Below are 25,713 nucleotides of genomic sequence, written 5' to 3'. Positions count from 1 at the left end.
TTACACTGTAGGTCGCTATGAAAGGCTCGTCATCGTCAGCGTAGGCCTATTTTGTACTCAAGATCACACTACCAACGCCCTACCAACTGGCAATCTATTTTCGAAGGCTCGTCACCAACCCGGCTGGGAACAACAACTAGGTTGTGTCGGGGTAGGCTGACAGCTCGATTATAGTGTCTCATACCACCGTTTTTGGTTCACGAGTTTTGGGTTGCTCACTGGTCACTGCGGAGAGGCTCGTCACCCCAGTGTAGGCCGATAGCTCGACCACGGTGTCCCATACCACCATGCTCGGCTCATGAGTCTTAGCGAATCGTGGTACCATGGTTGAAACGAGCTTTTACATTGGTAAGTGGTACCTTAGATTCAAGCAGTAGCGTTCATACATGGTAAACACACAATAGGCCCATCGGTTTATTAGACAAGTTCGACTGGTATGAGCGTACGCTGAATTAATCGACATGGTACCACTGTCGACAATCATCTTGGAGATAATTTTACGGTATGAAACCAAAATTGAGGTGGAACTAAGGCTTAAGTGGACCACAAAGTGGGGAATGAATGTCCACCATTAAAAACTTCCTATGTCGCAGAAGTTTCGGATCAAGCTTATTTTTAAAATTTTTTTTTTTCACTTCATCCAGATCTACATGACCTTATGAGTAGGTTGGATGGTAAAAACATGACCTTATGACTAGGTTGGACGGTAAAAAAACATCACGGTAGCCCTTGGAGATGTTTCAACGGTGAGTGTCATTACAACTGCTACTTCTTTTCATGTGGTTCACTGGAGAATTATACCTTCCTCAATTTTTGAATAGTGTCATAAATTGATCTGCGAAAATATATCAACGGCTTGGATAAAACTATTACATCACGGTGGGCCCCACGGAACCCTGCCCGGACGGATTATTGTCCGGGCAGCGTAGGACGCAGTCCGCTTTCCAAATCCGCGTCTCTTACATCTCCTTAATGACCAAAATATCCTTGACGGTCATTTTTGCTTTTGCTTGCCGACTAAGCAACCTCTCTCTCTCTCTCTCTCTCTCTCTCTCTGAAAACCACTCCTCTCCCTCTCTGAAAACCTCTCCTTCAATCTCTCTGTGTGAGAACCTCTCCTTCACTCTCTCTCTCTGTGAGAACCTCTCCTTCCTTCCCCCCCTGCTCTCTCCAAACCTCTCTCTCTCTCTCTCCCTCTGCCATGACTGCCGGCAACCTCGACGACGCGGGATGAAAAGGTAATGGCTCCAGCGTCATTGGAAATCCAAGGCTTCGGCCGTCAGCGATAGGACGCGAGTACAAGACGTCGATAATGGCTGATGGGCAAGAAAGAACGAGATGCAAGCCATCACCGACGCCTGCATCATCGAAAGATGATAATAGCTGCCGGCCTCTAACAATCACAGGTAAGACGAAGTAAAATTCCTAATGGGACTGAAATCCCCAAATATTCTGGATTTTAGGATTCAAATCCCTAATCTCCGATTTTGGGAATCGAAATTCCCATGGCCTGATTTGGGAATAATTAATCCGGAATTCCCAATTCTTAGATTTGAGATTCGATATTCCAATTCCTAAATTTAGAGTTTTGAAAATCTCTGATTTGGGGATCAAGGTCCCTGGTGTCTGAATTTGTTAATTAGAATCCCTAAAGTCTGGATTTAGGGATCGAAAACCCTAATTTATATTCTGGATGCCGAATTCCAGATGTGGGATTCAAAATCTTAGTTGTCTGTTTTGGGAGTGAAAAATCCCTATGGCTGGATTTGAGATCCGAAATCCCAACGTCTGGATTGGCTGGATTCGATCATCCATACCTATTGCACAGTGGCTCTGATACCAACTGTAATATTTTCTTAATGTGGAATTGCCGAAGGATCTTGCTGTGCATTAGATATGGAGATCTGAAGAAGTAAATGGCTTACCTTGCTGTGATGCCATTGCTATAGATAGGGATGCTGAGGTCTTCCTTTCCTAACACCCTTTAGAGAAGATACAATAGGGCCCAACCTTCTGTCAATAGTGTTGGATTGGGGACCCAGCCCTGTTAATATAGGTTAGAGGGGTGAGGAGTTTGAAACCCATCAAAACTTCTCTCCCAAAGGCTCCACACGAATTGGTAATTCCAGTTTCTCTAAAACACTGTGTGCGTATCATAGTTGTAGCACTCCACCCCTTACATGAATTTCTGGATGTATCACAACGTAGTGGGGCCCACTGGTGCACCCGATCACATTATCCAACCCTTAGGACAATCTAGACCATTGATCAATAAGGCCCACCTTATAGAGTTCTTACAGGCCACACTGATTAGACCTTCTGTCTCAAAGAGATGGCTAAAACCTCTTTTTAGTTTTTTGTTTGTCTGTGTACCCCTTCATTGATTTTGTCTATGGTATGCTTTTAAGAATCGGATGAGTCTGATACAACTTGTATGAGTCGACTCGGTCTCTGTTAGACCCGATCCGGTTTGATACCACGAGTCAGCCCCCATGAGTGACCCCTGACTTGGGTGAGTCAGGCCTATTCAGCCCAGGCTCAGATGAGTGGCGACTTCACTCCGGGCTGAACAGGTCAGGTTAATTCACTAAGTCTTTTAACCTTGCTCTGTGGCCTACTTGAGTGAAACAACCAGATGTTTAGGTAATGTTATCTAAACCGTGTGGCCCACTTGAGCTGATGGGAATCTCGCATGCCATACACATGTGCCATATTTGCTCGTGCATGAAAACAATGGTCGGTTTAAAAATACTTGTCAACAGTACAGTCTAATGTACATTGTGTCCATTTTGTATGGTCCTAATTTTTGGCACAAGGTCAGCTCCATAGTGAGGGCAATGGCTCAAAAGTTACACCATTTGGCATACTGTCCTATGCATGGCCTTTTTTGGATGGTCAATATATCTAGAGAAATGGTTCTCAAAATTGTTTATGGATTGAATAGTTGTGAAAACACCCATTTGCTGCATTTTTTTTCGAGAAACGGAGCATCTATGAGGTGGACTGAATTGGTTTGTCCAACAGTTCACAGTCTAATGTACATGTGTCTCCATTTTGAGGAGTGTATGGTCCTGCTTTTTGGCACCAAGTCATCTCCATAGAGAGGGCTATGACCCAAAACTTACACCATTTGGCATGCTATCCTATATATGGCCTTTTTTGGATGGTCAATAAATCTATAGAAAAGGTCTTGAAAATTATTTATGGATTGAGTGGTTAGAAACACCCAGCTCCTGCATTTTTTGAGAAATGGACCATCCATAGGTGGCCTATGAATCGGTCAGTCCAACAGTCAGTCTAATGTACATGTGTGTCCATTTGGAGGAGTGTACAATCCTATTTTTGGCACCAGGCCATCAACATAGCGAGGGCCATGGCCTAAAAGTCACACCATTTGGCATACTTTCCTACTCATCACCTTTTTTTAAAATGTCAATAAATTTAGAGAAATGGTCGTGAAAGTTGTTTATGGATTGAATGGTTAGAAACACCCATTTGATGGTCTATTTTTTTTCAATGGATTGATCAGTCCAGATTGATTCACTTATTTTGCCCTTATTGGTTATAAGGCCGGCACCATTTATTAAATGGTGCTCGATGTACATACAATGGATCTGCCTCAAAAGATTTATAGGAATAGATTTATTAAATGGTGCTCGATGAAATCTTACAAGGCGCATGAGATCTTTGCAACAAACAAGTTGTTCTCTTGTGTTGGATGTATATCGCCACGGAGTGATTATTCAGAAAACTGGTTTCACCATGATTCAGAATTCTCTAAATTATAGATTTTCTTCTACTCCTAGTAATAGAAGTATCAGCGATACAGGAGAATATATTTGCAAATTTGCTTGCTTTTGCTACTATATGCGATGCTACTAGTTTTATATTTTACTTTCTTTGTTGTTGCCTTTGTGAAACCAATGTTTAGTGGTTCATTCACTTATTGCATTTTTTTTCTTTACTTTTTGTTTTTTTTTGTTTTGGTTCAGTGTTACATCTTTTAAGCAAACGGGTGGTACTCTTTGCTGGATGTATATGTCGCCATGGATTAACCGCTCAAAAAGGTTAGTTTCTACATGATTTAGAATTCATTACATTACAGGCTTTTATTTGCCTCTAATAATGAAAATATCATTTAGATGATTAAGATTATATTAGCAACATTTTGCTTGTGTTCTGCTAGTGTTTTCGTTATTCTTCTGCTTTTGGTTGCCTTTGGGCATATGGAATGATTTTCAATCATATGAACCTGTCATATGATTGGGACCCTTTTTCAATGATCTAGATCCGTCATGTGATTGTGATAATTTTCAGTGATACGAAGCACTGCCATTCTACAATGTTCTTTCATCAATCTAATCAATAGGTGTTTACAATGATGCCACATGCACCAAAAATCAATAGTTTGGGTAAGTTCTTAGGGATCAAACATTGAAATGATAGGTTGGAGCACATGCACCACTCATATGGATAGGCTTGTATTAAATGATAGAAATCGTCAATAATATTCTTCGCTCATCAAAGTCGTTCATATGATTTGGCCAATCATATGTTCGGACTCGTATTTAGGGATCTAAATTAGGAATATGGCTGGGCCAACTTCCAATGCTCCAACCTAACGGAATGGTTCGGCCTACTTTTAGTGATCCATATTGTTCAGATGTCTCGACTTGTTTTCTACATTCCAATTATTTTGTTTGGTTGAGTTTCTTACCAGAACCATTCATATGACTAGGCCCATACTCAATGATACAAATCAGTAATGTGGAGGGCTACTTTTTAGGGATTCATACCATTCTTATGATTGGGATCCTAATTATTCGTATGACTTAACCCATTTTCTGTGACTAAAATTGTTTATATGAATGAGCTAATTTTAATGATCTAAACCATTATAGGATTAGGTTCATATCTCGAAAAAAAAAGGAGCCAAATCGTTAATATGGTTGTCCAATTTTCCTTCATCCAAGCCTTTCATATGATTGGGCTAGTCATATACACAGATGTGTATTAAGGGGTCTATGTCATCAATATGGTAATGTGGACGGCTTCTTTTAATCATTGAGATTGGGACCTTAATTGGATAGTTTTCGGTGATCTATACCATTGATATAATTGGGATCTTTATTGGAATCGGCTTCTTTTAATCATCCAAGCCATTCACATCAATAAACCTATACTTTGTGATCCAAATTGGTAATGTGGACGGCCAATCATTAGTTTTCCATAGCATTCACATGACTTGGCCCACTTCTAATGATCCAAACCTTTGACATGGACCATTTCAATGGATAAAAAACATTGACCTAGTTGGGCCATTAAGTGGATCCAAATATAATTCGGCTTATTCGGTGATCCAAACTCATAATACGATTGAAGCTGCTTTTCACGATCCAAACTCATCGTATGATTGAAGCTGCTTTTCATGATCCAAACTCATCATATCATTAAAGCGGCTTTTCATGATTCTTTGCAATGGATATGTTAAGTTGATCCATGCCCAAAATTTTGTATGACCCTCTTCAGCTTTACTAATGATCCAAACTGTTCATATCATCTGGCCCATATCTAGTGATCCAAACCTTTGACATGCTTGGGCCATTTCAATAGATGAAAACCTTTAACATGCTTGGGCAATTTAGTGGATTTGAACTTCTTATATGATTCGGCTCATTCTGCGATCCAAATGTATCATATGATTCATGCTGCTGTTAGTGATCTAAACTTTTCATATCATTGAAGCCTCTTTCCATGACCCATCCCAATGGATATGCTAAGTTGAACCATCTATTAGTAATACTTGAGGCTGGTTCTCAGTGATCCACTTCGTTAATTTTGTAAGACTCTCTGCAGTTCTATATACAATTCAAAGAATCAAGTTTCTTTTTACAACGATCCAAATTCATATAATTTGGCCAATTTCTACTGATCCAAACCTTCGACATGGGCCATTTCGATAGATAAAAAACATTGACATGCTTGGGCCATTCATTAGATCCTAATTGTTCATATAATTCGGCTCATTCAGCGATCCAAACTCATCCTACGATTGAAGTTGCTTTTCATGATCCAAACTCATCATATGGTTGAAGCTATTTTTCATGATCCAAACTCATCATATGATTAAAGCTGCTTTTCATGATCCATGGAAATGGATATGCTAAGTTGATCCATACCCTAAATTTTGTTGGACTCTCTTCTGCTTTACCAATGGTCCAAACCGTTCATATGATCTGGCCATTTCTAGTGATCCAAACCTTTGACATGCTTGGGCCATTTCAATGTATCAAAACCTTTGACGTGCTTCTGCCAATTCAGCGGATTTGACTTCTTATATCATTCGGCCCCTTTAGCAATCCAAATGCATTATGTGATTCGTGTTGCTTTTAGTGATCTAAACTCATCATATGATTGAAGCCTCTTTCCATGACCCATCCCAATAGATATGTTAAGTTGATCCATCTATTCATAATATTTGAGGTTGGTTCTCATTGATCCACATCGTTAATTTGTAGGACCCTCTTACTCCGGTGGTAGACTCTCAAGAGTTTTAACACCTGGTTGAGGGTTCGAGTACCCATGGGTGGTGAAATTCCACTACGGCGTGAGTGTGTGGTGGTGTGCGTGCGTGTGTAAAAATTAAAAAAATAAAAAAATTTGTAAGACCCTCTTCAGTTCTATACACAATTCAAACAATTAGGTTTTGTTTTACAGTGATCCAATTTCATATGATTTGGCCCGTTTCTATTGATCCAAACCTTTGACATGGGCCATTTCGGTGGATAAAAAACATTTGCATGCTTGGGCCATTTAGTGGATCCAAATTGTTCACATAATTCGGCTTATTCGGCGATCCAAACTCATCATACGAATGAAGCTGCTTTTCATTATCCAAACTCACCATATGATTGAAGCTGCTTTTCATGATCCAAATTCACCATATGATTAAAGCGGCTTTTCATGATCTAAACTCATCATACGATTAAAGCGGCTTTTCATGATCCAAACTCATCATATGATTGAAGCTGCTTTTCATGATCCAAACTCATCATTTGATTAAAGCAGCTTTTCATGATCCTTGGCAATGGATATGCTAAGTTGATCCATGCCCAAAATTTTGTAGGACCCTCTTCAACATTACTAATGATCCAAATTGTTCATATGATCTTGGCAATGGATATGCTAAGTTGATCCATGCCCAAAATTTTCTAGGACCCTCTTCAACATTACTAATGATCCAAATTGTTCATATGATCTGGCCCATTTCTAGTGATCCAAAGCTTTTGACATGCTTGGGCCATTTCAATAGATCAAAACTATTAACGTGTTTGGGCATTTTAGCGGATTTGAACTTCTTATATGATTCGTCCCATTCAACGATCCAAATGCATCATATGAATCGTGCTAATATTAGTGATCTAAACTCATCATATGATTGAAACCTCTTTCCATGACCCATCCCAATGGATATGCTAAGTTGAACCATCTATTTGTAATATTTGAGGCCGGTTCTTAGTGATCCATTTCATTAATTTTGTAGGACTCTTCAGTTCTATACAAAATTCAAAGAATCAAATTTCTTTTGACAACGATCCAAATTCATATGATTTGGCCCATTTCTACTAATCCAAACCTTCAACATGTGCCATTTTGATGGATAGAAAACATTGACATGCTTAGGCCATTCAGTGGATCCAAATTGTTCATATAATTCGGCTTATTTGGCGATCCATACTCATCATACGATTGAAGTTGCTTTTCATGATCCTAACTCATCATATGATTGAAGCTGCTTTTCATGATCCAAACTCATCATATGATTAAAGCTGCTTTTCATGATCCTTGGCAATGGATATGCTAAGTTGATCGATGCCCAAAATTTTGTAGGACCCTCTTTAGCTTTACTAATGATCCAAACTGTTCATATGATTTGGCACATTTCTAGTGATCCAAACCTTTGACATGCTTGGGCCATTTCAATGGTTCAAAACCTTTGTTGTGCTTTGGCCAGTTCAGTGGATTTGACTTCTCATATCATTCGGCCCTTCAGTGATCCAAATGTATGATATGATTCATTCAACTTAACATATCCATTGGGATGGGTCATGGAAGTAGGATTCAATCATATGATGAGTTTAGCCCAAAATTTTGTAGGACCCTCTTTAGCTTTACTAATGATCCAAACTGTTCATATGATTTGGCACATTTCTAGTGATCCAAACCTTTGACATGCTTGGGCCATTTCAATGGATCAAAACCTTTGTCGTGCTTCGGCCAGTTCAGCGGATTTGACTTCTTATATCATTCAGCCCATCAGTGATCCAAATGCATGATATGATTTGTGCTGCTGTTAGTGACCTAAACTCATCATATGATTGAAGCCTACTTCCATGACCCATCCCAATGGATATGTTAAGTTGAACCATCTATTCGTAATATTTGAGGCTGATTCTCAGTGATGCACTTCGTTAATTTTGTAGGACCCTCTTCATTTTTATACACAATTCAAACAATGAAGTTTCTTTTTACAACGATCCAAATTCCTATGATTTCGCTCATTTATAGTGATCCAAACCTTTGACATGGGCCATTTCGATGGATAAAAAACATTGACATGCTTCGACCATTCAGTGGATCCAAATTGTTCATATGATTCGACTCATTCAGCGATCCAAATTCATCATATAATTAAAGTTACTTTTCATGATCCAAACTCATCATATAATTAAAGCGGCTTTTCATGATCCTTGGCAATGGATATTCTAAGTTGACCCATGCCCAAAATTTTGCAGGACCCTCTTCAACATTACTAATGATTCAAACTGTTCATATTATCTAGCCCATTTCTATTGATCCAAACCTTTGACATGCTTAGGCCATTTCAATGGATCAAAACCATTAACGTGCTTGGGCATTTTAGCAGATTTGAACTTCTTATATGATTCAACCCATTCAGCGATCCAAATGGATCATATGAATCGTGCTATTGTTAGTGATCTAAACTCATTATATGATTGAAGCTTCTTTCCATGACCCATCCCAATGGATATGCTAAGTTGAACCATCTATTCGTAATATTTGAGGCTGGTTCTCAGTGATCCACTTCGTTAATTTTGTAGGACTCTTCAGTTCTATACACAAAGAATCAAGCTTCTTTTTACAACGATCCAAATTCATATGATTTGACCCATTTCTACTAATCCAAACCTTCAACATCGGCCATTTCGATGAATAGAAAACATTGGCATGCTTAGGCCATTTAGTGGATCCAAATTTTTCATATAATTTGGCTTATTTGGCGATCCATACTCATCATATGATCGAAGCTGCTTTTCATGATCCAAACTCAGCATATGATTGAAGCTGCTTTTCATGATCCAAACTCATCATATGATTGAAGCTGTTGTTCATGATCCATGGCAATGAATATGCTAAGTTGATCCATGCCCTAAATTTTGTAGATCCCTCTTCAGGATAACAAATAATTCAAACTGTTCATATGATTTGGCCCATTTCTAGTGATCCAAACCTTTGATATGCTTGGGCCATTTCAATGGATCAAAACCTTTGACGTGCTTCGGCCAATTTAGCGGATTTGATTTCTTATATTATTCGGCCCTTCAGTGATCCAAATGCATGATATGATTCATGTTGCTGTTAGTGATCTTAACTCATCATATGATTGAAGCCTCCTTCCATGACCCATCCCGATGGTTATGTTAAGTTGAACCATCTATTCGTAATATTTGAGGCTGATTCTCAGTGATGCCATTCGTTAATTTTGTAGGACCCTCTTCAGTTTTATACACAATTCAAACAATGAAGTTTCTTTTTACAATGATCCAAATTCCTATGATTTTGCTCATTTATAGTGATCCAAACCTTTGACATGGGCCATTTCGATGGATAAAAAACATTAACATGCTTTCGACCATTCAGTGGAACCAAATTGTTCATATGATTCAGCTCATTCAGTGATCCAAACAAATCATATAATTAAAGCAGCTTTTCATGATCCAAATCTTTGACATGGGCCATTTTGATGGATGAAAAACATTGGCATGTTTGGGTCATTTGGTGGATCCAAATTGTTCACATAATTCAGCTTATTCGGTGATCCAAACGCATCATACGATTGAAGCTGCTTTTCATGATCCAAACTCATCATATGACTGAAGCTACTTTTCATGATCCGACTTAATCATATGTTTAAAGCGGCTTTTCATGATCCAAACTCATCATATGATTGAACCTGCTTTTCATGATCCAAACTCATCATATGATTAAAGCGGCTTTTCATGATCCTTGGCAATGGATATGCTAAGTTGATCCATGCCCAAAATTTTGTAGGACCCTCTTGAGCTTTACTAATGATCCAAACTGTTCATATGATCTGTCCCATTCCTAGTGATCCAAACCTTTGACATGCTTGGGCCATTAAAATAGATCATAACATTTAACATGCTCGGGCAATTTAGCGGATTTGAAGTTCTTATATGAATTGGCCTATTCAACGATCCAAATGCATCATATGATTTGTTCTGTTGTTAGTGATCTAAACTCATCCATGTTATCCATGACCCATCCCAATGGATATGCTTAGTTGAACCATCTATTCGTAATATTTGAGGCTGATTCTCAGTGATCCACTTCGTTAATTTTGTAGGACCCTCTTCAGTTTTATACAGAATTCAAACAATTAAGTTTCTTTTTACAATGATCTAAATTCCTATGATTTCGCTCATTTATACTGATCCAAACCTTTGACATGGGCCATTTCGATGGATAAAAAACATTCATATGCTTGGATCATTCAGTGGATCCAAATTGTTCATATGATTCGGCTCATTCAACGATCCAAACTAATAATAGGATTAAAGTTGCTTTTCATGATCCAAACTCATCATATGATTAGAGCTACTTTTCATGATCCTTGGCAATGGATATGCTAAGTAGATCCATGCACAATTTTTTAGGACCCTCTTCAGCATTACCAATGATCTAAATTGTTCATATGATCTGGCCCATTTCTAGTGATCCAAACCTTTGACATGCTTAGGCCATTTCAATGGATCAAAGCCTTTAACGTGCTTGGGCAATTTATCGGATTTGAACTTATTATATGATTCGGCCCATTCAACGATCCAAATGCATCATATGATTCATGCTAGTGTAAGTGATCTAAACTCATCTTATGGTTGAAGCCTCTTTTCATGACCCATCCCAACGGATATGCTAAGTTGAACCATCCATTTCTAATATTTGAGGCTGGTTCTCAGTGATCCACTTCGTTAATTTTATAGGACTCTTCAATTATGTACACATTCAAAGAATCAAGTTTTTTTTACAATGATCCAAATTCATATGATTTGGCCCATTTCTACTGATCCAAATCTTCAACATGGGCCATTTCGATGGATAAAAAATGTAGGCATGCTTGGGCCATTCAGTGGATCCAAGTTGCTCATATAATTCGGCTTATTCGGCGATCCAAACTCATCATACGATTGAAGCTCCCATTTCTACTGATCCAAACCTTCAACATGGGCCATTTCAATGGATAAAAAACATTGGCATGCTTGGGCCATTAAGTGGATCCAAATTGTGTTCATATCATTCGGCTTATTCGGCGATCCAAACTCATCATATGATTGAAGCCTCTTTACATGACCCATCCCAATCGTTATGTTAAGTTGATTCATCTATTCGTAATATTTGAGATTGGTTCTCAGTGATCCACATCATTAATTTCATAGGACCCTCTTTAGTGCTATACCCAATTCAAACAATCAAGTTTCTTTTTACACCCGTTTCTATTGATACAAACCTTTGACATGGGACATTCGGTGGATCCAAATTGTTCATATAATTTAGATTATTCAGTGATCCAAACTCGTCATACGATTGAAGCTGTTTTTCATGATCCAAACTCATCATATGATTAAAGTTGCTTTTCATGATCCTTGGCAATGGATATGGTAAGTTGATCCATGCACAAAATTTTGTAGGACCCTCTTCAACTATACAAATGATCCAAACTGTTAATATGATTTGCTTGGATTATTTCAATGGATCAAAACCTTTAACGTGCTTGGGCCATTTACCGGATTTAAACTTCTTATATGATTCGGCCCATTCACCGAGCCAATTGCATCATATGATTCGTGTTGCTATTAGTGATCTATTCTCACCATATGATTGAAGCCTCTTTCTATGACCCATCCCAATGGATATGTTAAGTTAGATCCATCTATTCATAGTATTTGAGGTTGGTTCTCAGTGATCCACATCGTTAATTTTGTACGACCCTCTTTAGTTCCATACACAATTCAAACAATCAATTTTCTTTTTTCAACGATCCAAATTCATATGATTTGGCCCATTTCTAGTAATCCAAACCTTTGACATGGGCCATTTCGATGGATAAAAAATATTGACATGCTTGGGGCATTTAGTAGATCCAAATTGTTCATATGATTTGGCTCATTCGGCAATCCAAACTCATCATACAATTGAAGCTGCTTTTCATGATACAAACTCATCATATGATTGATGCTGCTTTTCATGATCCATGGCAATGGATATGCTAAGTTGATCCATGCGCTAAATTTTGTAGGACCCTCTTCAGCTTTACAAATGATCCAAACTGTTTATATGATTCGGCCCATTTCTAGTGATCCAAACCGTTGACATGCTTGGGCCATTTCAATGGATCAAAACCTTTGACGTGCTTGGGCCATTTCTACGTATTTGAATTTCTTATATGATTCAGCCCATTCAGCGATCCAAATGCATCATATGATTCGTGTTGTTGTTAGTGATCTAAACTAATCATATGGTTGAAGCCTCTTTCTGTGACCCATCCCAATGGATATGTTAAGTTAGATCCATCTATTCATAATATTTGAGGTTAGTTCTCAGTGATCCACATCATTAATTTTGTAGGACCCTCTTCAGTTCGATACGCAATTCAAACAATCAGGTTTCTTTTTACAACGATCCAAATTCATATGATTCCAAATCTTTAACATGGGCCATTTTGATGGATAAAAAAATGTTGACATGCTTGGGCCATTAGGTGGATCCAAATCGTTCATATGATTCGACTCATTTGGCGATCGACACTCATTATACGATTGAAGCTGCTTTTAATGATCCAAACTCATCATATGATTGAAGCTGCTTTTCATGATCCAAACTCATCATATGATTAAAGTTGCTTTTCATGATCCAAACTCATCATATGATCGAAGCTGCTTTTTATGATCCAAACTTATCATATGATCGAAGCTGCCTTTCATGATCCAAACTCGTCATATGATTGTAGCTGCTTTTCATGCTCTAAACTCATCATATGATTAAAGCTGCCTTTCATGATCTAAACTCATCATATGATTGGCATTGTATATGCTAAGTTGATCCATGCCCTAAATTTTGTAGATGCCTCTTCAGGTTTACAAATCATCCAAATTGTTCATATGATTTGGCCCATTTCAATGGATCAAAACCTTTGAGGTGCTTGGGCCATTTCAACGGATTTGAACTTCTTATATGATTCGGCCCATACAGCGATCCAAATGCATCATATGATTTGTGCTGTTGTTAGCGATCTAAACTAATTCATATCATTTGACACATTTCCACTGACCCAAATCTTTAATATGGGACATTTCGATGGATAAAAAACATTGACATGCTTGGGCCATTCATTGGATCCAAATCGTTCATATGATTTGGCTCCCTTGGCGATCGAAACGCATCATACGATTAAAGTTGCTTTTCATGATCCAAACTCATCATATGATTGAAGCTACTTTCCATGATCCAAACTCATCATATGATTAAAGTTGTCGTTCATGATCCAAACTCATCATATGATTAAAGCTGTCTTTCATGATCCAAACTCATCATATGATTGGCAATGTATATGCTAAGTTGATCCATGTCCTAAATTTTGTAGATACCTCTTCATGTTTACAAATGATCCAAATTGTTCATATGATTTGGCTCATTTCAATGGATCTAAAACCTTTGACGTGCTTTAGCCATTTCAACATATTTGAATTTCTTATATGATTCGGCTCATTCAGTGATCCAGATGCATCATATGATTCGTGTTGATGTCAGTAATCTAAACTAATCATATGATTGAAGTCTCTTTCCATGACCCATCCCAATGGATATGTTAAGTTAGATCAATCTCTATTCATAATATTTGAGGTTAGTTCTCAGTTATCCACACCATTAGTTTTGCAGGACCCTCTTTAGTTCGATACACAATTCAAACAATCAGGTTTCTTTTTTCAACGATCCAAATTCATATGATTTGGCCAATTTCTAGTTATGCAAATATTTGACATGGGCTATTTCGATGGATAAAAAACATTGACATGCATGGGCCATTCAGTGGATCCAAATAGTTCATATGATTCGGCTCATTTGGCGATCGACACTCATCATACGATTGAAGGTGCTTTTCATGATCCAAACTTATCATATGACTAAAGCTGCTTTTCATGATCCAAACTCATCATATGGTTAAAGTTGCTTTTCATGATGCCAACTCATCATATGATTAAAGTTGCTTTTCATGATGCAAACTCATCATATGATTAAAGTTGCTTTTCATGATGCAAACTCATCATATGATTGAAGCTGTTTTACATGATCCATGGCAATGTAAATGCTAAGTTGATCCATGCCCTAAATTTTATAGATCCCTCTTCAGGTTTACTAATGATCCAAACTGTTTATATGATTTGGCCCATTTCAATGGATCAAAACCTTTGACGTGCTTGGGCCATTTCAACGTATTTGAATTTCTTATATGATTCGGCCCATTCAGCAATCCAAATGCATCATATGATTCGTGTTGTTGTTAGTGATCTAAACTAATCATATGGTTGAAGCCTCTTTCTGTGACCCATCCCAATGGATATGTTAAGTTAGATCCATCTATTCATAATATTTGAGGTTAGTTCTCAGTGATCCACATCATTAATTTTGTAGGACCCTCTTCAGTTCGATACGCAATTCAAACAATCAGGTTTCTTATATGATTTGGCCCATTTCAATGGATCAAAACCTTTAACGTGCTTGGGACATTTCAACGTATTTGAATTTCTTAAATGATTCGGCCCATTCAACGATCCAAATGCATCATATGATTTGTGTTGCTGTCAGTGATCTAAACTAATCATATGGTTGAAGCCTCTTTCTGTGACCCATCCCAATGGTCAATGGATCAAAACCTTTGACATGCTTGGGCCATTTCAACGTATTTGAATTTCTTATATGATTCGGCCCATTCAGCGATCCAAATGCATAATATGATTCGTGTTGCTGTTAGTGATCTAAACTAATCATATGGTTGAAGCCTCTTTCCGTGACCCATCCCAATGGATATGTTAAGTTAGATCCATCTATTCATAATATTTGACGTTAGTTCTCAGTGATCCACATCGTTAATTTTGTAGGACCCTCTTCACTTCGATACGCAATTCAAATAATTAGGTTTCTTTTTTCAATGATCCAAATTCATATGATTTGGCCCATTTCTAGTGATCTAAATCTTTGACATAGGCTATTTCGAGGGATAAAAAACATTGACATGCATGGGCCATTCAGTGGATCCAATTAGTTCATATGGTTCGGCTCATTCGGCGATCGACACATCATACGATTGAAGCTGCTTTTCATGATCCAAACTCATCATATGATTAAAGCTACCTTTCATGATCCATGGCAATGGATATGCCAAGTCGATCCATGTCCTAAATTTTGTAGGACCCTCTGCCGCTTTACAAATGATCCAAAATGTTCATATGATTTGTCCCAAATCTAGTGATCTAAACCTTTGACCTACTTGGGCCATTTCAATGGATCAAAACCGTTGACGTGCATGGCCATTTCAATGGATTTGAACTTCTTAAATGATTCGGCCCATTTAGTAATCCAAACACATCATATGATTCGTGTTGCTTTTAGTGATCTAAACTCATCATATGATTGAAGCCTCTTTCCATGACCTATTCGAATGGATATGTTAAGTTAGATCCATCTATTTATAGTATTTGAGGTTGATTCTCAGTGATCCACATCGTTAATTTTTTAGGACCCTCTTCAGTTTGATACGCAATTCAAACAATCAGGTTTATTTTTACAACAATCCAAATTCATATGATTTAGCCCATTTCTAGTGATCCAATTCTTTTATATGGGCCATTTCGAAGGATAAAAGACATTGACATGCTTGGGCCATTTAGTGGATCCAAATTGTTCATATGATTCGACTCATTCGACGATTGACACTCATCATATGATTGAAGCTGCTTTCCATTATCCAAACTCATCATATGATTAAAGCTGCTTTTCATCATCCAAACTGATCTTATGATTGAAGTTGCTTTTCATGATCCAAACTCATCATATGATTAAAGTTGCTTTTCATTATCCAAACTCATCATATGATTGATGCTGCTTTTCTTGATCCATGACAATGTATATGTTAAGTTAATCCATGCCCTAAATTTTGTAGATCACTCTTCATCTTTACAACTGATCAAATCTGTTCATATGATTTAGGCCATTTCTAGTGATCCAAACCTTTGACATGCTTGGGCCATTTCAATGGATCAAAACCTTTGACGTGCTTGGTTGATTTCAACAGATTTAAACTTCTTATATGATTCAGCCAATTCAGCGACCCAAATGCATCATATGATTTGTGTGGCTATTAGTGATCTAAACTCATCATATGATTGAAGCCTCTTTCCATGACCCATCCCAATGGAAATGTTATGTTAGATCCATCTATTCATGATATTTGAGGTTGGTTCTCGGTGATCCACATAGTTAATTTTGTAGGACCCTCTTCAGTTCGTTACGCAGTTCAAACAATCAGGTTTCTTTATGCAACGATCCAAATTCATACGATTTAGCCCATTTCTAGTGATCCAAATCTTTGACATGCGCCATTTCGATGGATAAAAAACATTGACGTGCTTGGGCCATTCAATGGATCCATATCGTTCATATGATTCGGCTCATTCGACGATCTACACTAATCATACGATTGATGTTGCTTTTCATGATCCAAACTCATCATATGATTAAAGCTGCTTTTCATGATCCAAACTCATCATATGATTAAAGTTGTTTTTCATGATCCATGGCAATGTATATGCTAAGTTGATCCATGCCCTAAATTTTGTAGATCCCTCTTCAGCTTTTCAAATGATCCAAATTGTTCATATGATTTGGCCCATTTCTAGTGATCCAAACCTTTGACATGCTTGGGCCGTTTTAATGGATCATAACCTTTGACGTACTTGGGCCATTTCAACCTATTTGAACTTCTTATATGATTCGTCCTATTCAGCGATCCAAATGCGTCATATGATTTGTGCTGCAGTTAGTAATCTAAACTCATCATATGATTGAAGCCTCTTTCCATGACCCATCCCAATGGATATGTTAAGTTAGATTCATCTATTCATAATATATGAGGTTGGTTCTTAGTGATCAACATCGTTAATTTTGTAGGACCCTCTTTAGTTCGATATGCAATTCAAACAATCGGGTTTCTTTTTACAACGATCCAAATTCATATGATTTGGCCCTTTTTAGTGATTGAAATCTTCAACATGGGCCATTTTGATGGATGAAAAACATTGACCTGCAGTTCAAACAATCAGGTTTCTTTTTACAATGATCCAAATTCATATGATTCGGCTCATTTGGCGATCGACACTCATCATACGATTGAAGGTGCTTTTCATGATCCAAGCTCATCATATTATTAAAGCTGCATTTCATGCTCGAAACTAATCATTTGATTCAAGGTGCTTTTCATGATCCAAACTCATCAAATGATTGAAGCTGCTTTTCATGATCCATGGCAATGGATATGCTAAGTTGATCCATACCCTAAATTTTGTGGATCCCTCTTTAGCTTTACAAATGATCCATACTGTTCATGTGATTTGGCCCATTTCTAGTGATCCAAACCTTTGACATGCTTGGGCCATTTCAATGGATTGAAACCTTTGATGTGCTTAGGCTATTTAAACTTCTTATTGGATTCGACCCATTCAGCAATCCAAATGCATCATATCCATCTATTCATAATATTTGAGGTTGGTTCTCAGTGATCCACATCGTTAATTTTGTACAACCCTCTTCAGTTTGACCCATTCAGCGATGCAAATGCATCATATGATCCGTGCCGCTGTTAGTGATATAAACTAATCATATGATTAAAGCCTCTTTCCATGCCCCATCCTAATGGAAATGTTAAGTTGGATCCATCTATTCATAATATTTGAGATTGGTTCTTAGTGATTCACATCGTTAATTTTGTAGGACCCTCTTCAGTTCGATACGCTGTTCAAACAATCACGTTTCTTTTTACAACGATCCAAATTCATATGATTTGGCCCATTTCTAGTGATCGAAATATTTGACATGGGCCATTTCGATAGATAAAAAACATTTGACTTGCTTGGGCTATTCAGTGGAGCCAAATCGTTCATATGATTCGACTCATTCGGCGATCAACACTCGTCATATGAGTGAAACTGCTTTTCATGATCCAAACTCATCATATGATTAAAGCTGCTTTTCATGATCATGATCCAAACTGATCAAATGATTGAAGCTGCTTTTCATGATCCAAACTCATCATATGATTGAAGTTGCTTTTCATGATCGATGGCAATGGATATGCCAAGTCGATCCATGCCCTAAATTTTGTAGGACCCTCTGCCGCTTTACAAATGATCCAAACTATTCATATGATTTGTCCCAAATCTAGTGATCTAAACCTTTGACCTACTTGCTATTTCAATGGATCAAAACTGTTGACGTGCATGGCCATTTCAATGGATTTGAACTTTTTAAATGATTCGGCCCATTCAACAATCCAAATGCATCATATGATTCGTGCTGTTGTTAGTGATCGAAACTCATCATATGATTGATGCTTCTTTCCATGACCCATCCCAATGGATATGTTAAGTTAGATCCATCTATTCATAATATTTGAAGTTGGTTCTCATTGATCCACATCGTTAATTTTTTAGGACCCTCTTCAGTTCGATATGCAATTCAAAAAATCAGGTTATTTTTTACAATGATCAAAATTCATTTGATTTGGCCCATTTCTAGTGATCCAAATCTTTTACAGGGGCCATTTTGAAGGATAAAAAAACACTGATATGCTTAGGCCATTTAGTGGATTCATATCGTTCATATGATTCGGCTCATTCGGCGATTGACACTCATCATACAATTGAAGCTACTTTCCATTATCCAAACTCATCATATGATTAAAACTGCTTTTCATGATCCGAACTAATCATATAATTGAAGCTGGTGTTCATGATCCATGGAAATATACATGATAAGTTGTACCATGCTCTAAATTTTGTAGATCCCACTTTACAAATGATCCAAACTGTTCATATGATTTTGCCCATTTCCAGTGATCCAAACCTTTGACATGCTTTGGCCATTTCAATGGATCAAAACCTTTGACGTGCTTGGGCTATTTCAATGGATTCAACTTATATGAATCAGCTCTTTTAGCGATCCAAATGCATCATATGATTCATGCTGTTGTTAGTGATCTAAACGAATCATATGATTAAAGCCTCTTTACATGACCCATCCTAATGGATATGTTAAGTTAGATCCATCTATTCATAATATTTATGATCCAAACTAATCATATAATTGAAGCTTGCGTTCATGATCCATGGAAATGTATATGATAAGTTGAACCATGCCCTAAATTTTGTAGATCCCACTTCAGATTTACAAATGATCCAAACTGTTCATATGATTTTGCCCATTTCCAGTGATCCAAACCTTTGACATGCTTCAGCCATTTCAATGGATCAAAACCTTTGACGTGCTTGGGCCATTTCAATGGATTTCAACTTATATGAATTAGCCTTTTTAGTGATCCAAATGCATCATATGATTCATGCTGCTGTTAGTGATCTAAACTAATCATATGATTAAAGCCTCTTTCCATGACCCATCCCAATGGATATGTTAAGTTAGATCCATCTATTCATAATATTTGAGGTTGGTTCTCAGTGATCCACATCGTCCATTTAGTGGATCCAAATTGTTCATTAGATTCAGCTCATTCGGCGATCCAAACTCATCTTTCGATTGAAGTTGCTTTTCATGATCCAAACTCATCATATGATTGAAGCTGCTTTTCATGCTCCATGGCAATGAATATTCTAAGTTGATCCATTCCCTAAATTTTGTAGGATCCTCTTCAACTTTACAAATGATCCAAACTATTCATGTGATTTGGCCCATTTCTAACCTTTGACATGCATGGGTCATTTCAATGGATCAAAACCTTTGATGTGTTTGGGACATTTCAACGGATTTGAACTTCTTATATGATTCGACCCATTCAACGATCCAAATGCATCATAATATTCGTGAGGCTATTAGTGATCTAAACTCTTCATATGATTGAAGACTCTTTCCATGACCCATCCCAATGGATATGTTAAGTTGATCCATCTATTCATAATATTTGAGGTTGGTTCTCAGTGATCCACATCGTTAATTTTGTAGGACCCTCCTCAGTTCAATACACCATTCAAACAGTCATGATTCTTTTTACAGCGATCCAAATTCATATGATTTGGCCCATTTCTAGTGATCTAAACCTTTGACATGGGACATTTGGATAGATAAAAAACATCGACATGCTTGGGCCATTCGGTGGATCCAAATTGTTCATATGATTCAACTCATTCGGCGATCCAAACTCATCATATGATTGAAGTTGTTTTTCATGGTTGGGCCATTTCAGTGGATTTGAACTTCTTATATGATTTGGTCCCTTCAGCGATTTAAATGCATCATATGATTCGTGCTGCTTGTAGTGATCTAAACTCATCATATGATTGAAGCGAAGCCTCTTTCCATGACCCATCAATGTTTATGTTAAGTTAATCCATCAATTCGTAAAATTTGAGGTTGGTTTTCCGTGATACACATAATTAACTTGGTATGACCCTCTTCAGTTTGATACAGAATTCAAACAATCAAGTTTCTTTATACGACAATCCAAATTCATATGATTTAGCCCATTTCTAGTGTTCCAAACCTTTGACATGGGCCATTTCGATAGATAAAGGTGATACCTTCAATTGAAATCCTTTAAAAAAAAATTATTTTATTTTATTTTTAATTTTTTGGTGTTGGGAAATGCGATCGAACTAAATAGGTGTTGATAGTAGGGCGAGAATTTTGGATGTTTATGAGAAGTGAAGGATTGTATGATCACCTGCCTTACATGTATTATCTCTCGGAATCTTGAGTTCAAAGATGTGGGCCTGACATTTTGATGATTTTAAAGCATTGGTTTTATTGTCCCAATCATGGTGAAAAGTTCGTCAGAAAAATATAAAAAAATTTCCCAGAGTGGAAGATCCTAGCAACCAATCTTTCAAGTATGAATGTTTGCCATGCTATTCTCTTCATTTTCCATTTAGTGGCCACCGTTTGAAGGCTTAACATTGTCCCATTTGGGCAATTTTTGTGGCCCCATCCTTGTTGATCAATAGTTTGTATAACTGAGTCATGGGTATCACTTGTATGGGCGCATGGACTGATGCCGCTAACACTCTTTGTGCTTATATAATTGCTGATGAGACATTGGTAACCCTTAATTAGCTGAGCGGTCGATTACAGAAACCGCATTGATCTTTGTATGGGCATCGGAAATAATTGGGAACTAGCTCTAACCACTGATTGGATTCAACATCCTAAAAATTGTTATGAGTGGAGGAATTTATTCATAGAATATTTAGACCTTTTGCCATTGAATGCAGACCGTTGAGGTATTTCCCTTCATAACTGTCTATTTGTTAGCTACTAAGTTTAGACTTGCAATCTTTTCTTGTTCAAGATATTTCGTGCCTAGGTCAATTGCAGTTGGCCTGTTTTTAGGGATCCAATCCATTCATAGGGTGGGCATAGTATTCAATGATCTAAGCTATTTATACAATTGAGCTAATTTTTAGTGATCCGTAGTGGTCTCTTATAATAGGGCCCTTATTTCTTATTCCAAATCATTTGCACAATTAGGCTTGTTTTCAATGATCCAAACCTTAATATCATGTAGACCATTTCCAGTGGTAAAAACTATATGCATAAGTGTCCAATTTGAATGATCTAAGCCATTGATATGATTGGGCTCATTTTCTCCAATTCTGATTGTTCATTTGGCTGACCCATATTAGTGATACAAACCATTAATATGGTTACGCCCTATTACAATGATCTAAATTGCTCATATGATTTGACCTTTCTCTAGTGATCCAAACCTATGATATGATTGGGCCATTTCAGCGGATCCAGACTATTCATATGAATGGGCTCATATTTGTTGATCAACATGCTTGATATGTTAAGTTGATACATAACTTTCATTTGATCGAGTTGGTTCACAGTGGTCAATATTTCTATATTCTAGGGCCAACTGTTCAAATGATTGGATTTGTTTTCAATCCAAACCATTCATTTGATTGCTTCATTTATGTAATCCAAACCATCTATAGAGTTAGTCTTGTGCTCAACAAATTAATTTTTGGGTGCCTCATGTACAAAAAATCGTCAATGATTCAAATTGTTCTTATGATAGGCCTTGTTTTCAGTCACACAAAACTTTGATTTGAGTGCACCTATTCACGAGATTAAAGTCATTTGTATACTTGTATGTTTTAAGTGATCTAAACCCCTTCATTTGATTGGAGTAAACTTAGGTCTTTGTTTACTAAGCCAATGAGTGAAAGTGAATGAAAGTTTTTTACTCTTTGTTGGGTTGCACAAGCACAAAAATTCATTATGGGAAGCGTTATCGTGGCAAATCATTGTGCTCATTTTCAACAACCCTGCTAATCATACGATTGAGAAGTTTTTGGTGATTTAAGTTGTTAATATGGTAGAGTCTGTTTCCATCAATCTAAGCTGTTCATCTGGTTTGGCTTGTTTTGTGACACAATCCTTAGTGGATCTGTAATTGCGGTTTCACTCATTAGAGACAATTGAATGCATGAATCATGCACAATGGGTCCATTTTCAATTATTCAAGCCATTAATTAATTACTTGTTCCATTTTTCCTAGTAGAAACCGTTCTTATGGTTGGGTCCCTTTGTAGTGACCTAAACCATTAATCACATAGCTCGCTTCTAGTGATGCAAACTATTTATAGGCAGGTCCCATTTTTGCTAACCAAATCATTTATAAAGATGGGCCTATCTTTTGAAATGCTTGGGCCATTTGAAGTTATCCAATTGAGCTAACCTTCTAAAATGCTTGGGTTGGTTGGAGTCAATCAAATCATTCATATTGCCGGCTCTTTTTAAGTGATCCAAACCCTCTATATAATTCAAGCCATTTTAGTGATCCACACCCTTCGTATTATTGAGGCTGTTTCTAGTGATCCAAATCAGTTAATATCCTAAGGTCTATGGTTCAACAATCCAAGCAGACTTATCTAAACCCTTTACATAATTTGGCCCGTTTTAGTGATCCAAACTCGGCTTATTGTTGAGCCCCTTTTTAGTCATCTGAATTAATTGACAATTTAAGGCTTATGTTCATTAATCTAAGCAAATGATCTATAGCCCATGTTGGTTGGATTGGTTTGCTGCTAATGTCAACCATGAATATTATGCTAGGGCCCATGTCTAGTGACTCAAATAGACGGTGTGATACAAACCTCGACGGATCTGTAATTGTGTTTTCACCCATTTGAGACAAGTAAGTGCACGAATCATACACAATGGACCTATTTTCAATTATCCAAACCATTAATATCTCTTGCTCCATTTTTATTGGTAAAAACCATTCATATGGTTGGTTCCTTTGCAGTAATCCGGACCGTTAATCACTCACTTCTAATGATGCGAGCTACTTATAGGAATGGTCCCACTTTCATTAACCTAGTCATTTGTAGGATAAGCTAACCTTTTGAAATGCTTGGGCCATTCAAAGTGATTCAATTAGGCCAAACTTTTAAAATGCTTGGGTTGTTTGGAGTGATCTAAATTGTTCATATTAGTGGTTCTTTTTAAGTGGTCTAAACCAATCTTTAAATCATCCTTGATTTGTCTATGTTAAGTCAAACTGAGCAGCTGCCCCTTCTCATTTTTTAATAAATAGGTTGGGCAAATTTTTTTAGCATGTTGGATGATCTTTGCAAGCTTCGAGTCAAACTTAGCAATTCTGCAACCTGAGGGACTAGCTTGCTAAACTATTAATATCTTTTTGGTTAAGTGATGCATTTATTAGTGTTTACGAAGGAATGCAACTTTTTCTCTAATGCAAGTTTTTAAGCTCGAAGTTAGCAATTTGCAACATGAGGGAACTAGCTTGCCTTATTTTCTATATTTTTAGGTTATAGTGATATGTTTATAATTAGAGCAGAGGACAAAATGCACATTGTTTCTTAACGAATCCTTTTTCTTGGCATGTTCCTAATGACATTTGTTTCTTTTTCATCTAGTTTTGATAGGCACACCGCCGGTATATGACAATTGTTCTTTTATACTTGATATATCTCCAAAAGAACTCAACTAGGCTGTTCTTTTGTCTCATGCGTTATCTATTGTTTTAATCACACCATTTTATTTATTTATTATTGTTTTTTTTGTGTGTGTGTTTTTAGCTTCTTTGCATTCAAGTGTTTTGTTAGATTTACTAAGAGAATGATGAAGCTTGTTGGTTTCCATCATATTCATCAGGGTTTTAATTCTTCTGAGTGAGATTTTTCTTAACACTTTTCTTGTTATTAATTGATCATGGAATTATTGTTTTAAATTTTAAGGATCTTATTTGATTATATTGGGGGTTGATATGTGGAGATTCTTTTCTTCCCTTTTAGTTATAATACCATGCATTTACCATTTTTTATGGTTCAACATATGTACTTGCTGTTTTTTTTTTTTACTTGTCCATCATGTTTGTTTGCCCCCGCTTGTTTCAATGGTTTGCTAGTCTTAGTCAATTACTTTAAAGATACACTATTAAAATGATTTGAATAGTTTTTCATTTCTATGAAGGGTAATAGTTTCTATGATAATGTTACATTCAACTTATTAGTTGTAGTTGTAGATTGTAAGTTAATTTTTTTATGGTACACTAGATTAAATTATCCAATTAGTTGAGGTGATTTGGTGTCCCTCGGGAGATGTGTAGAATGGCGACTTCTCTTTTTAGTGGCTTTAGTACAATAGTCGGCTACATTGGTTTATTTTTTGTGACCTAATCTATTGAATATCATGTGGACCATTCTTAACGATGCAAACTATTTGCATAATTTGGTCCAATTTGAATGGTCCATTGTTGATATGAGTAGGCTGGTTTGCCTGTATTTAGTGATCCAAATTGCCAATATGGTTGCATTCTTTTACAATAATCCAAATTGTTTATAGGATTTAGCTCTTTTCTACTGATCTAAACCTTTAATTTGCCTGGGGCGTTTAAGTATTGGAACCTTTGCCATAATTGGGCCATTTTAGTCGATTCTAACCATTCATATGATTGGGTGATTCAGTGATCCAAATGCTTCATATGTTTGAATATGCTTTTAATGATCCAAACTCTTCATATGATTGAGGTTGTTTCTAGTGATCCAAGCCAATGGATATGTTAAGTTGATCCTTAGT

At 37.0% G+C, this 25,713-nt stretch overlaps 1 long non-coding RNA gene across 1 annotated transcript; it reads left to right on the top strand.

Moving 5' to 3' along the window:
• The first annotated feature begins 1,170 nt into the window (after positions 1–1,170).
• LOC131256273 (uncharacterized) lies at positions 1,171–25,008 on the top strand. Its single transcript, XR_009176712.1, has 3 exons — positions 1,171–1,406; positions 3,993–4,067; positions 24,714–25,008. It is a non-coding gene; the product is annotated as an uncharacterized LOC131256273 (long non-coding RNA).
• The last annotated feature ends 705 nt before the right edge of the window (positions 25,009–25,713 follow it).

The sequence above is a fragment of the Magnolia sinica genome, chromosome 9, assembly GCF_029962835.1.
Source record: "Magnolia sinica isolate HGM2019 chromosome 9, MsV1, whole genome shotgun sequence".
Classification (NCBI taxonomy): Eukaryota; Viridiplantae; Streptophyta; class Magnoliopsida; order Magnoliales; family Magnoliaceae; genus Magnolia; species Magnolia sinica.
This window is presented reverse-complemented; position numbering and strand designations above follow the sequence as displayed.